Source organism: Staurois parvus, unplaced genomic scaffold, assembly GCF_062004578.1.
Source record: "Staurois parvus isolate SC_StPar_1 unplaced genomic scaffold, SC_StPar_1.0 ptg000173l, whole genome shotgun sequence".
Classification (NCBI taxonomy): Eukaryota; Metazoa; Chordata; class Amphibia; order Anura; family Ranidae; genus Staurois; species Staurois parvus.
In genome coordinates, this window is record NW_028317969.1 from 7,425,542 (window position 1) to 7,440,000 (window position 14,459).

The window sequence follows — 14,459 nt, forward strand, 5'->3', positions numbered from 1 at the left end:
CTTGCATTTTTTTGCATGTTATAAAAACATGTTATACCGACATGCTCTGTGCAGTGGTATTGCCCAGAGGGGCCCTGAACTTCGTCTTTTGAGGTCTCCTGCCGGTGCTCTAGACTTCTCCTTCACTTCTGGGGTCTCCTGCCGGTGCTCTAGACTCTGCCTTCTCTTCTGGGGTCTCCTGCCGTTGCTGTAGACTCCTCCTTCTTTTCTGGGGTCTACTGCCGGCTATCTAGACCCCTCCTTCTCTTCTGGATCTCCTACCAGCGTGCTAGACTCCTCCTTCTTTTCTGAGGTCTCCTGCCGACGCTCTAGACTCCTCTTTCTCTTCTGGAGTCTCCTGTCTGAGCTCTAGACTCCTCCTTCTCTTCTGAGGTCTCCTGCTGGTGCTCTAGACTCCTCCTTCTCTTCTGGGGTCTCCTACCTGATCTCTAGACTCCTCCTTCTTTTCTGGGGTCTCCTGCCAGAGCTCTAGACTCCTCCTTCTCTTCTGGGGTCTCCTGCCTGAGCTCTAGACTCCTCCTTCTCTTCTGGGGTCTCCTGTAGACGCTCTAGACTCCTCTTCCTCTTCTGGGGTCTCTTGCAGGTGCTCTAGACTCCTCCTTCTCTTCTGAGGTCTCCTGCTGGTGCACTAGACTCCTCCTTTTCTTCTAGAGTCACCTGCCGGTGCTCTAGACTCATCCTTCTCTTCTGGGGTCTCCTGCTGGCACTCTAGACTCCTTCTCTTCTTAGTGCTCCATTATAGCAAGTTGCTTCTTATGGGGGGATACCAGTGGGCTTGCTCTCGAGCTGGGCTGTGTGTGTCTCTAGACCAGTGTTTCTCAACTACAGTCCTCATGGACCCCCAACAGGTCATGTTTTCAGGATTTCCATTATTTTGCACAGGTGATTTGATCAGTTTCACTGCCTTAGTAATTACCACAGCTGTTTCATCTGAGGGAAATCCTGAAAACATGACCTGTTGGGGGTCCATGAGGACTGGAGTTGAGAAACCCTGCTCTAGACACACAATTCAGCTCAGCCCCACCTTACCGGATCTGATTGACAGCAGCGGGAGCCAATGGCTCCTGCTGCTTTCATTGAATCCTGTGAGGAAAGAAAGAGTAAGGCAAGTATTTAGGGAGATGGGGGAGGGGCGAATCAGAGGCCAATGCATATATTTGGACATTTTTTACCGTAATACTGGGAATGCATTAAAGTGTTACTAAACCCACAACTGTAAAATCAGTCTATGTATGCAGTAACTCACGCTTGTTATACTCACTGTGGAACCTAAGGGGTTCTTGAGGGTTAGGGACTGATGTAAATAGACTCCTTCAAGAGTTGGTTCTGGCCAGCTCAGTGGATTGCTTCAAAAAAAGTCCTGGATTGTTTCTTAGATACACAGAATATAACTGGATACTAACATTTATAGGTAAAGTTGATCCAGGGAATAACCGATTGCCTCTCGGGGGATCAGGAAGGAATTTCTTCCCCAGCAGGAGCAAATTGGATCATGCTTTGCTGGTTTTTTTGCCTTCCTCTGGATCAACTGTGAGTATAGGATTATAATTTTTTTTTTTTTTTTTAATGGTTGAACTGGATGAACTTTTGGCTTTTTTCAGCCAGACTAACTATGTAACTATGTAACTCTTTGCAGTAGAGCCGCCAACATCTTCCCAATCCTCACTTTGTGTCTTTTTTTGCCGCATCGTCTTCCTGCTGTCCTGCCTATCACAGGACTATCCGCACAGATAAAGATTTTACAGGTAGGCATTGGCCATGATAGCAAAAAAAAAAAGGTCTTTAAATGAATCTCTCTCCTATTCAAGCTCTGTATTTAATACGTCTGCAGAGATATTCAGCAAGACTTATGATTGGACGGAAGTGGCTAAGGAGCATAAATAAGTCTAACAGAAATATAAATGTTCCCATTTTAGGCTCTCTAATATCGCATAAAGCCTATTAATTAATGTATCTGATCCTCCGTCTTTCTTTACATCTAATATGTATGTGTCCGAGAACATAATTCCTTTTCCAAAGAGCAGCACTAATGATCTCATTTCATTATTCCCTCCAGAGCCACTCAAGGAAGCGTTCTCCTAGTGCCTGAGCCACAGAAAAGATCTGTTTGTAAAATACATTAGACAAAATAGATGAGGGGAAAAAAAACAATATTTGTGGACTGCGGAATAAATGAAAGAAAACCATACACATGGTTAAAAGGAGAAGCCTAGAAAGTATCTTTTGCTGTCTGCCAATACATGTGGCATTTTTGGGGCAATTTTAGAAACTTTCCAGCAACATTTTGATTAAAAAAATAATTGCAAGTCAGCAGTCTACAGCAGTGGTGGTCAACTTTTTTGATATGGGGGGCCCCAAGTGCCTCCCTTAACATCACAAAAGGTCCATGCATAATAATCAGTGAATGGTATGCTGAAGAAAGCTGTCAGAGACTGCAGACATACTACAGGAGATGGTCAGAGACTGCAGACATACTACAGGAGATGGTCAGAGACTGGAGTCAGGCAACAGGAGATGGTCAGAGACTACAGACATACTACAGAAGATGGTCAGAGACTGCAGACATACTACAGGAGATGGTCAGAGACTGCAGACATACTACAGGAGATGACCAGAGACTGCAGAGATACTGCAGGAGATGGTCAGAGACTGCAGACATACTACAGGAGATGGTCAGAGACTGCAGACATACTGCAAGAAATTACCAGGACCCGCTATAGGATTTGTTGGAGTCTGGGGTCATACAGTACTTCAGGAGAGAGTCATAGGTGGGAGACACATTACGAGAGCCTGGAAAGCTAGAAAATCAATTGCATGTAATCTGCTGCTCTTCCAGAGGTATTCCTTGGAATGCTTACTAATGCCACAACTGAACCTGAACAAGAAATTTTAATTGCAAAGCTCAGACAAAGCCTGGTTTGGGACCTTCTCCTGCTGAAGCATTTCACCTGATTCCACCTAAACTTGTTAATGGATAAAATGCATCAGAAGGTGGTCATAAACTGAGCTTTTTCTTTGCCTTTTGGGAACAATGGATGGAGCTGACACATGCTTATTGGATTATTTTTCTCACTACTGTATGTTTTTTTTATTATCTTTGCATTATTTATGGCGATGTTTATTTGAGAGCCCTAGTTGTTTGTCTTAGGTTGGAAATTTAAAGGGGAAGTGTAATACAGATATTTCCTTCAGATTTATTACATTATGTTCAGGTATAAGTGAATGCAGTCTCCCCATCACTTTTCTATATTTAAGCTTTGATTCAATTTCACAATTGAGTTTCACAATATTCGTGTTGCTATACCTCATCGGGCTACCTGTTACATTTGTTGTGTTGCTTTGTCTAATGGGGCTACCTGGATTTCTGGTGTGTTGCTATACCCGATGGGGCTACCTGGATTTCTGGTGTGTTGCTATACCCGATGGGGCTAACTGGATTTCTGGTGTGTTGCTATACGCGATGGGGCTACCTGGATTTCTGGTGTGTTGCTATACCCGATGGGGCTAACTGGATTTCTGGTGTGTTGCTATACCCGATGGGGCTACCTGGATTTCTGGTGTGTTGCTATACCCGATGGGGCTAACTGGATTTCTGGTGTGTTGCTATACGCGATGGGGCTACCTGGATTTCTGCTGTGTTGCTATACCCGATGGGGCTACCTGGATTTCTGCTGTGTTGCTATACCCGATGGGGCTACCTGGATTTCTGGTGTGTTGCTATACCCGATGGGGCTACCTGGATTTCTGCTGTGTTGCTATATCCGATGGTGCTACCCAGAGCTTCTGGTTTGTTGCTATACCTGATGGGGCCACCTGGGGCTTCTGGTGTGTTGCTATACCTGATGGGGCTACCTGGGGCTTCTAGTGGAGCTACCTGGAGCTTCTGATTTGTTGCTATAGGTGCTGGGGCTACCTGGGGCTTCTGGTGTGTTGTTATACTTGATGGGACTACCTGGTTCTACTGCTGTGTTGCTATACCTAACGGGGCTATCTGGTGCTTCTGGAGTCTTTCTATATCTGATGGGGCTACCTGGTGCTTCTGGTGTGTTGCCATACCTGATGGGGTTATGTGGGGCTTCTGGTATGTTGCTATACCTAATGGGACTACCAGGGGCTTCTGGTGTGTTGCTATACCTGATGGGGCTACCTGGAGATTCTGGTGTGTTGCTATACCTGATCAGGCTACATAGGGCTTCTGGTTTGTTGCTATACCTGATGGGACTACCAGGGGCTTCTGGTGTGTTGCTATACCTGATGGGGCTACCTGGAGATTCTGGTGTGTTGCTATACCTGATCAGGCTACATGGGGCTTCTGGTTTGTTGCTATACCTGATGGGACTACCAGGGGCTTCTGGTGTGTTGCTATACCTAACGGGACTACCAGGGGCTTCTGGTGTGTTGCTATACCTTATGGGGCTACCAGGGGCTTCTGTTGTGTTGCTATACCTAACGGGACTACCAGGAGCTTCTGGTGTGTTGCTATACCTGAAGGGGCTACCACGGGCTTCTGGTGTGTTGCTATATCTGATGGGGTTACCAGGGGCTTCTGATGTGTTGCTATATCTGATGGGGCTACCAGGAGATGCTGGTGTGTTGCTATACCTGATGATGCCACCTGGGGCTTCTGGTGTGTTGCTATATGTGATGGGGCTACCTGGGGCTTCTGGCGTGTTGTTATACCTGAAAGAGCTACCTGGGGCTTCTGGCGTGTTGTTATACCTGACAGAGCTACCTGGGGCTTTTGGTGTGTTGCTATATGTGATGGGGCTACCTGGGGCTTCTGGTGTGTTGTTATACCTGACAGGGCTTCTGGTATGCTGCTATTCCAGAAGGTGTTTCCTGGGGCTGCTGTTGCGTTGCTTTTTCTGATGACGCTACCCCTAAGGCACACCTGCTCTTAATGTATCCACTGCTAAACATATGCTCCAAATTGGGAGATCAGATCATTTAGAATTAGTTTGCATTCACACCAGAGCAGAGTATATTTTTAATGACTTATAAGTATTTTTATTAACAGTTTTTGCACAGACAATAAAAAATATGCGTCCCACATTTACAGACTTACCAATTGACGTCTATGGGGGCAAGGGTAATGAGCATACCAGTGTGAATAGTGACAGTTATGAAGAATGGGATTCTCTATGTTGAACATAGTCAGGTGTAGTCCAGCATAGGGAAACAAGCTGAAAAATTAGCGTGCACTCTGCAGGGGTTCATTGATATGGCAGTGTGGCTTCTTTTGTACAACATATTTGCAAATGTATGCAACAAAAATTTGTTTTTAATTTAAAAAAATAGATAATAGAATTTTATTACTGTACTGTGCATTGCCCTATGTTTTAACCCTTTGAGGACCAAGGGACGTATTTGCCCCATGTTTGTAATTGCGTGTATCATCTGATTAAGAACTTAAAACTCTTTTTTTTTGGTTTGAGTCAAAATATTAGTTCTTATCAACAAACAACAAATGGATCTAGCTTTTTGCCAATAATTTCATGAAATGGCTTAGTTACAGCAACTGAAGTGTACGAACTTTAAAAACAAACAAATTGATTCTTTTGGGGTTCCAAAATCTTACGGTCCTCAAAGGGTTAATACCAATTTTAAAAACTCAGTGCACTGTAACACATAGAGCATTTCCCTATATGCCTTGCCTTGTGCTGCAGTGCACTGTGTATGTGTTTTAGGCAGGGGTGGACTGACCATTTGGAAATTCGGGCACTGCCCGAGGGCAGTAGGGGGCCCCATGAGATGCCCCTGGTACCTTTTTTATAGGCTTTTTTGAGTTTGGGCAAGGACACAGGGGCCCCATGATCCCCTATTGCCCAGGGGCCCCATGAGTTGTCAGTCCGCCCCTGGTTTTAGGGTGACATTTAAAATAAACAGCAATGCGCCACAACAAACGTCAACAACATGTTATTGAATTGCACAATATATCGTGTTATGATGCACGTATTAACTTGATTTCTGGCATGAATGATCCCTAAAAGTTATGCTTGCATTTAATTCTTCTTGAAAAAAAAGAACATCAGACAAAAGGAAAACTCATGACTGCCATCGTAAATCAGAATTGTCATTTGTGATCTATAAACCGTGATCACACTGTTGCAGAGACCCAGACTTGATAAAGAAAACTCTGGTTGTGTTTTTCCAATCCATAAGTGACTTGGCAGACGGTGCAACTTCAATCCCTTCTCTCACAGCCTCATCCCATTGGTGGCGGCTCAGTTTTGATTATGCTTGCCTTGAACTGATTTTAAGATGTAGCCATGGTTGTATCAAACGAAGGATCATAACTAATTAATAATGAAACTTGATAAGCTGATTGAAGGAGCTTTATAAACCTCTGGCAGCAGACACACTGAGTTTATCTAACTCTCCCTGGGTAGCTCCAGTATACTTGCGCTGCAAAATTGTTCTAAAATTATGTTGATGGCACAATGTGTAATAACGGGGGCTGACAAATTGCTTATACAGCCTGACTCGTTACACAGAGGCCCACGGCACACGAGGGTGTGGCAATGCAGTAAATTAGGAATCTAGGCTTCCCCGTATAGCAAGGCATGCATTAAAGGAGCCTTTCTCAACCTTTATACTCCAGAGCAGCCTTTCTCAATCAGGGTGCCCAGGCACCCTTGGGTGCCTTGAGGTTTCTTCAGGGGTGCCTTGGAAAAAATGTCTAAAAATTACATACGAACTTGTATACAAGCCAGCAGGTGGATCAAGCCTACCTTTTAGTTACACAAAGCCACAGGTTTTCCTTGTGCACCATTACGACCTTCTAGGCGCCGGCATCCTGACAACCAATGACATCACCTGTTGATAAGGAGGATGTCAGCTGCAATGCACAGCATCCTAATTTGACCCTCCCCTGCCCTTCTTCATCAGTGCTGGGGTCACATTAGCTCAGTGATGGAGAAAAACTGAGGGAGAGGAGAAACATTGGAATACTAGTTAGTGTGCAAAAGTGTATTTGCTTTGGAAGAATAAATCACCTCTAATGTTGAGTGTTCTACATGTGTAAAAGTCTAAAAGTTATGCTTGCATTTAATTCTTCTTGAAAAAAAAAAGAACATCAGACAAAAGGAAAACTCATGACTGCCATCGTAAATATAAAATTATTAGAATACTTTTTCACATTTTAGAATGCAGTGCCCGTTTAAAATTATGGACATTCTGGAGGCACCCCATATTAGATTGGGTTGCCTCCAGCGTGTCCAGAATTTTAAAGGGTACCTCGGGACTGTCCAGAATTTTAAAGGGTGCCTTGACTGAAAAAAAGGTTGAGAAACACTGCTCCAGAGGAACCCTTGAACTAATTTTCTTTTTTTTTTCCCAAAAAAGATTTTTTATTAGAAGAAAGCAGGCATAACAATACATATACAGACGTGAATCCAAACTCGAATAGGTTACTGTATGTCGACTCCCGTGTTGCAGACGGGTCAAAGCATAACAGGCAATACAAAACATAACGTTGTAAAACATTTAGTCAACATAATATTACAATCCAGGAAATGCACCACAAATAAGAAATGAGTTAGGAGATATATATATTGTCTTTTGACCGTTGAGCAGGATTTTCTGTCAGGGAAGTGTGAAGTGTGTGTGATATCAAATATGAAGGAAGAATGAGAGAGAGAGAGAGAGAGAGAGAGAAAAAGGGGGGGGGGTAGGGCGGGGAGGGAAGGGCATATGGTATGGTAAAACGGAAAAAAGGAGTATATTCTTGCGGGTAGGTGGCTTTCAACATGTGAAACGCGTCACAATAGAAATATCAGCTTATAGTTGAAGCCATGGTGCGAATCAAGACAGTCAACTGGGTAATATGCTGATACAAGTTCCAAAGGAGCAAGCCTTGGTGAAAGACAAAGGTATATGTAGGCATAGATCGAGAGGTATCTCAGGAAAGAGGACATCCCCAATGTCATAGGTCTAGTCAATCATTGCTGCATTAGTAGGTGGTAGGTAGGGGTGGTTTAAAATGCTTCCAACAGGCCCCAGTTCCCCTGAATCTCTCAAGATGTTCCTTGGCAACAGAGATCAGTTCCTCCATTTCCTCAATTCTATTGATCCTCGCAAACCATTCACGGATAGTGGGAATATTTGTCGAGCACCAGTGGACTGGGACACATTGTTTTGCGGCGTTACCCAAGTGCATGGCGAGTGATTTACGATATGTCCGGGATGGGAGTGAGGAGTGATGCAGTAGAAATTGTGCAGGGGTGAGCTCCAGCCTATACATAGTTACTCGTGCAATTGTGGACTGAAATCTCTCCAAAATGGCTGCAGCATAGGGCAGTCCCACCAAATCTGCATGAGTGTACCCTTAGCTAGGTGACATCTCCAACAAGAGTCCAAGAACTAATTTTCAGGTCTCACAGAACTCCACCTTGGGTTAGTCCATCAAGTGCTCATTGGGAAAATGCACCTTACTTTGGTGGTAGTCAGTGGGAAGAATGGCTGCCTTACAGTGGTGGTTGAAATGCTACTTTTACAGTCATGTCCCAACTCTTCCAGGTGGTAATGGACATGAAATTATGTAGGTACCATCATATGGGAGATCAGTTAACCACAGCTCAAGGAACCTCTAGCCTCCTTCGGAGGTTACTACTTTGGATCCTTGGTTAAGAATGGCTGCTTTAAAGTATATTGATCAAAGGTGGACATTGGAGGTGCTATACATACCCCAAAATTCTTTATCGACGTTTACAGGGCTTGTGTAGTACATCAAGTCCTTCTCCTCCACTGCTGCTCCCCCTCCTCAAAATTGCAGGCAATGCCCAGCTGCCAAAATGACAGCAGGTAGTTGCTTCATGAATACTGCAGGAATAGAAGCTGCTGCTCTCAAAAATTGGAGTGTCTGACACTGTGTTTATAAACATTGTTCAGAGGGGAGATAGATACATAAGAAACGTTACTTTAGTATCTACTCTGGTTCATTCACCTGCCTATCAAAGGGCCAAACTGCTATTTGCATATGAAGTCAGTTAAAGCAATCTGATAGGTAAAAAAAAGTTCCTATTTACCTCTTATTAAATCTTACTTTACCCTAATCAGCTTTGTTTAATTCCTTCATCCCTTTTTCCTATATTATTTACCCCATGCTGATTGTGTGTGTATACGTGTACACTCACCGGCCACTTTATTAGGTCCACCTGTTTAATTGCTTGGTAACACACATTGCTAATCAACCAATCACATGGCAGCAACTCAATACATTTAGGCATCTAGACATGGTGAAGACAACTTGCTGAAGTTCAAACCGAGCATCAGAATGGGGAAGAAAGGGGATTTAAGTGACTTTGAACGTGGAATGGTTATTGGTGCTAGACGGGTCCTAGTTTCATCCCTGGCCATGCGGGATCTCCTGCATGGTAGGGGTTGGGGAAAGACCTGGCAACCTACCCTGTAAAATAATTGCTAAGAGAATTCATGGAAATAGTCACTTACAAGCGACGGGCCATGCAAGTCGGATACAACTGAAATGGATAGATAGATATACCACACATATACTTTTTTAACCTTTCATTTTAAATATGTTATCCTTTTAATTTTTATTAATTTTGCTTCTTAATTTTATTAATGTCATATTTAAATAAAAAGCACAAAATCGAACAAAAAAAACCTTCATTTCATTTATAAATACTTTTGCAATGCTTTGTACCAGAATCATAGTTTTAGTGACATTTTACATGGGGACAAAAATAGAATAAAATGTATTCTTTATTCTCTATGAATTGCTATTTTTTTTAACCTGACACTTATCAAAGTTCTTAGTTTTGCTACAATTTGTATTGCATAAAAATTAAAAAAAAAATGTTTTAAGCCAATATCACAAAAAAAGGCCTTCCTAGTTCTAAAGAACTGATTGGCCAATTAGTGATCACTTGATTGGGACCTCACACAGAGGTCCTGTACAGCGATCGGTGTTCCCTCCGGACACAGCGGGCACTGGATCCTAGGGAGTGCGCACAGGCAGGGAATGCGGGTGACGTTTATAAACGGCCACCCGCTCCTACACTGCTCCCATCCAGCCATTTATGTACATGGGCCGGACGAGAAGTGGTTAAATTACAGAATGGCTTGTGTAGCAATTGTATACGCTATATTATTTTTTTTTCTATTTTCTATATTTTTTCCAGGAAAGTGGAGTTAACCTTTAAGGAAATATAGCAATTTCAGATCTGCTCATTGCAGAGTTCCTAAGTAAACTTAGACTGTAAAATAAAAAAGGACTATAAATCCGCACCCCTAATTATAGCCAGGAAGTTATTCTAGGAAAACAAATTAGGGCTTGTCTGGAGATGGCTCGGGGCTGCCTCTATTTATTTTACAATGCTCTTAGCTCATCTTCTTTTGTTACTGGGCTTTACATCAGCTTCCTCGATAAATCATTTGGGAGGCCACATAATCAGCATTGTAGATTGTCACGGAGCAATGTGTACAGAGGCAGGAGAAAATCTAACAGCAATATGGAAAAGAAAATCTTTGGGTCAGGACGGTCTTGGAGTCACAGATTGTCACTGTGCTTGTCGGAACAGGAAAACACTTAACAGGAAAGTGTTTGTGAATGTCACCGTGACCCTACTGTCACTGAGCTTTGTAATACAGTTTTAATGTCATATTTGTAAAAGCAACACAAAATCCTAATTTCTTATTGAAGCTCAGTGGAGTTTGAAACTGCTGCCATTGCACTTGTAATATGAAATCTTTAGTGGTTAGCACTTTCGCCTAGCCTCACTAGAGTTATCGATTCAATTCCCAACCACGGCACTGCCTGCATGGAGTCTGCATGTTCTCCCTGTGCCTGTGTGGGTTTTCCCTGGGTTCTCCAGTTTCCTCCCACACTCCAAAGACATTCTGGTAGGTTAATTGGCCCCTTTCTAAATTGGCCCTAGTATGTGTATGTATGAATGTAAGTTAAGGACCTTAGATTGTAAGCTTCTTGAGGGTAGGGACTGATGTAAATAGACTCCTTCAAGAGTTGGTTCTGGCCAGCTCAGTGGATTGCTTCAAAAAAAGTCCTGGATTGTTTCTTAGATACACAGAATATAACTGGATACTAACATTTATAGGTAAAGTTGATCCAGGGAATATCTGATTGCCTCTCGGGGGATCAGGAAGGATTTTTTTCCCTGCAGGAGCAAATTGGATCATGCTTTGCTGGGTTTTTTGCCTTCCTCTGGATCACCTGTGGGTATAGGATTATAACTTTTTTTTTCTATAGTTGAACTGGATGGACTTTTGTCTTTTTTTCAGCCAGACTAACTATGTAACTATATGTAACTATGAATGTAAAATATATACACAATATTGGGACGTCTGCCTTTACACGCACATGAACTTTAATGGCATCCCAGGCTTGTATGTATATGTATGTATATGTGTGTATATATATATTGTGGGAACTCGCTTCAAATGGTAGAGCTTGGTTAAATGCACACAGCAACTCTCTTTCTTTTTTAAGGCCTTTTTAGCCCACTTGTATTTAAATGAAAGTTCAAAACATCAGAAGTTTCCCACACAGGGGTATCTATCATCCACATAAACAAAATTCAGCCTCCTGGCTGTCTCAGATATACACAATCTTCCACTGGCCTTCCTCTTTAGGCTTACGTCTGTCTCTTGCAGACTCTTCCCAAAATATGGCTCTCGCATACAGCTGGCCACTAGCACACAGCTACTCCCAAGCAGCTCCTTGCCACTTTTGGCTTCCACTTCTCCTTGGTGGAGCCCTCCTGACTCCTGTCTGCCAGGGTGGAGCCCAGGACCATGGGATAGGCCGCTACAAAAAGCCCTGCACCCACCTGTACAATCGGTGTCCTGGCCATTACCAAAACCTGGTCCCAGGATTGGAGATTTCATCCCTCCCAGATCTCTTTGAAATCTCCAGGCTCCAGATCCCAAAACAGACTTAATGAATAAATGAGGAAACCGAAAAGCCAGTTTCCTCTGCAATACATCAATCTTCTGGAGCCCCTCAACCTGCCTGGTTGAGAATCCAGGGTTTTCAGCTTGATTTTGACCGTGGCAGGACACCACACTGCCACAATATATATTTATACAAATACACACACACACTATATTGCCAAACTTTAATGGCATCCCAGTCTTAGTCTGTAGGGTTCATTATTGAGTTGGCCCTGCCCTTTGCAGCTATTACAGCTTCAACTCTTCTGGGAAGGCCGTCCACAAGGTTTAGGATGGTGTCTATGGGAAGGTTTGACCATTCTTCCAGAAGCACATTTGTGAGGTCAGGTATTGATGTCGGGGGAGAAGGCCTGGCTCACAGTCTCCGCTCTAATTCATCCCAAAGGTGTTCTATGGGGTTAAAGCCAGGACTCTGTGCAGGCCAGTCAAGTTCCTCCACCCCAAACTCCCTCATCCATGTCTTTATGGATCTTGCTTTGTGCACTGGTGTGCAGTCATGGTGGAACAGGAAGGGGCCATCCCAAAACTCTTCCCACAAAGTTAGGATCATGAAATTGTCCAAAATGTCTTGGTACGGTGACACCTTAAGAGTTCCCTTCACTGGAACTAGGGGGTCAATCCCAACCCCTGAATAACAACCCCACACTATAATCCCCCCTCCACCAAACTTTGCACTTTGCACAATGCAGTCAGGCAAGTACCGTTCTCCTGGCCACCGCCAAACCCAAACACATCCATCGGATTACCAGACAGAGAAGCGTGATTGTTATAATCCCACTAACAGTTGGGCGTGGAATATTTAGTAGCCAGGAAATGTCACGGATGGACTTATTGCACAGGTGACAACCTATCATGGGACCACGCTTGGAGTCACTGAGCTCCTGAGAGCGACCCATTCTTTCACAAATGTTTGTAGAAGCAGTGTGCATGCCTACATGCTTCATTTCATACACCTGTGGCCATGGTGGTGATTTTAAACAGGAGACAATTAACCTACCAACATTTCTTTGACATGTGGGAGGAAATTGGAGAACATGGAGAAAACTCATGCAGGCATAGGGAGAACATGCAGACTCAGTGCAGGTAGTGCCATGGTTGGGAATCGAACCGATGACCTAGTGAGGGTAGGCGAAAGTACTAACCACTTAAGATTTCATACTACAAGTGCAATGGCAGTAGTTTCAAGCTTCTTGCTCTTTCTTAAGCCAGTGAAAAATAGATCTGATACAATAAAGTTCCACATGCTCATATGTGCAGCACACCAGAAATCACATCACGCATGAATCAATTCAATATCCTTTCTATATTAATCATTTATATTAAATGTGATGCACACACAATAAAGGAAAATAAATATAGAACCATACAATATTTACTTTTTTATATTATTATTGTGGTTTGAGTTTGGTGTATTGTTTTTATCATTTCTTTATTGGTTATTTATTACTTTATTATCTTTTAATTTTATGGATGATTAGATTTTTTTATGTCTTGGTAATACAGTTTTATTGTTTTTCCATAAGTGATTATGCTCCAGCTTTACACGGGAGAAAATTCCTCTACTTCCCTCATCATTATTTGTGTTTGTTGTTATTATGTATTTATAGGGTCAACAGAAATAAAAATGGTATCATTTCCAGTTAGTTTGGCTATTTAGGCAACTGTCAAACATTGAAATAGTCACAATTAAGCCTGAAATGCGTGCTTAGTGGCAAGAATTACAGTAGGGAAGATTTAGTAAAACTGGATCTGGTGCAGCTGTGCATAATAACCAATCAGCTTCTAACTTCAGTATGGCTGGCCATACATTATACAATTATCTTCCAATTTTCTGCCCAATTTCCTTTAGATTTACCTTCAACTGTGTAGTGCAGGGGCCCGCCTAATTGGATACAACTGAAAGTGTTGTTTAGGTTTGTCCTCCTATTATATGGTTTTTGGTAAATCTAAACCAAAAATCTCCAGATAATTGTATAATGTATGGCCAGCCTAATGCAGGCCATAGATGGGTCGAAAATCGGCCGATTTTCGGATCGTTAGTGGGCTAATTGTTCGGCCGTTTTTCGGTATTTTGGCAGATTTTTTTTATCGGTAAAGTTGGAAAAAAATCAGCCGATTTGCCGGCAATGATGGGCAAATTGGCCGATCTTTTTACCGATAAAAAAATCTGCGCATGAGCAGTGACCTGCAAGAGGTAGACAAAAGAAGAGGATGAAGAAGAAGAGGATGAAGAAGAATAGGAAGAATAGGAAGCAGAAGAGGAAGAAGAAGAGGATGAAGAAGAAGAAGAAGAAGAGGATGAAGAAGAAGTAGAAGAAGCAGAAGAAGAAGAGGATGAAGAAGAAGAAGAGGATAAAGAAGAGGAAGATGAAGAAGAGGATGAAGAAGAGGATGAAGAAGAGGAATTCCAGTCCGGCAAAAAGTGTCCCTGCAGAGAGCTCCGCTATTTCTTTGACAGTTCCCGGCTGCAACAATGTATCTATTTGTTTCCGAATTAAAACATCTGTATCCTAAATGGATACAAATAG

General features: G+C 42.8%; 1 long non-coding RNA gene across 1 annotated transcript in view; it reads left to right on the top strand.

Annotated features, from left to right (window-relative positions):
• The window catches only part of LOC149462566 (uncharacterized), a 612,825-nt gene that overhangs the window by 410,870 nt on the left and 187,496 nt on the right, over positions 1-14,459 (top strand). The window lies entirely within an intron of this gene.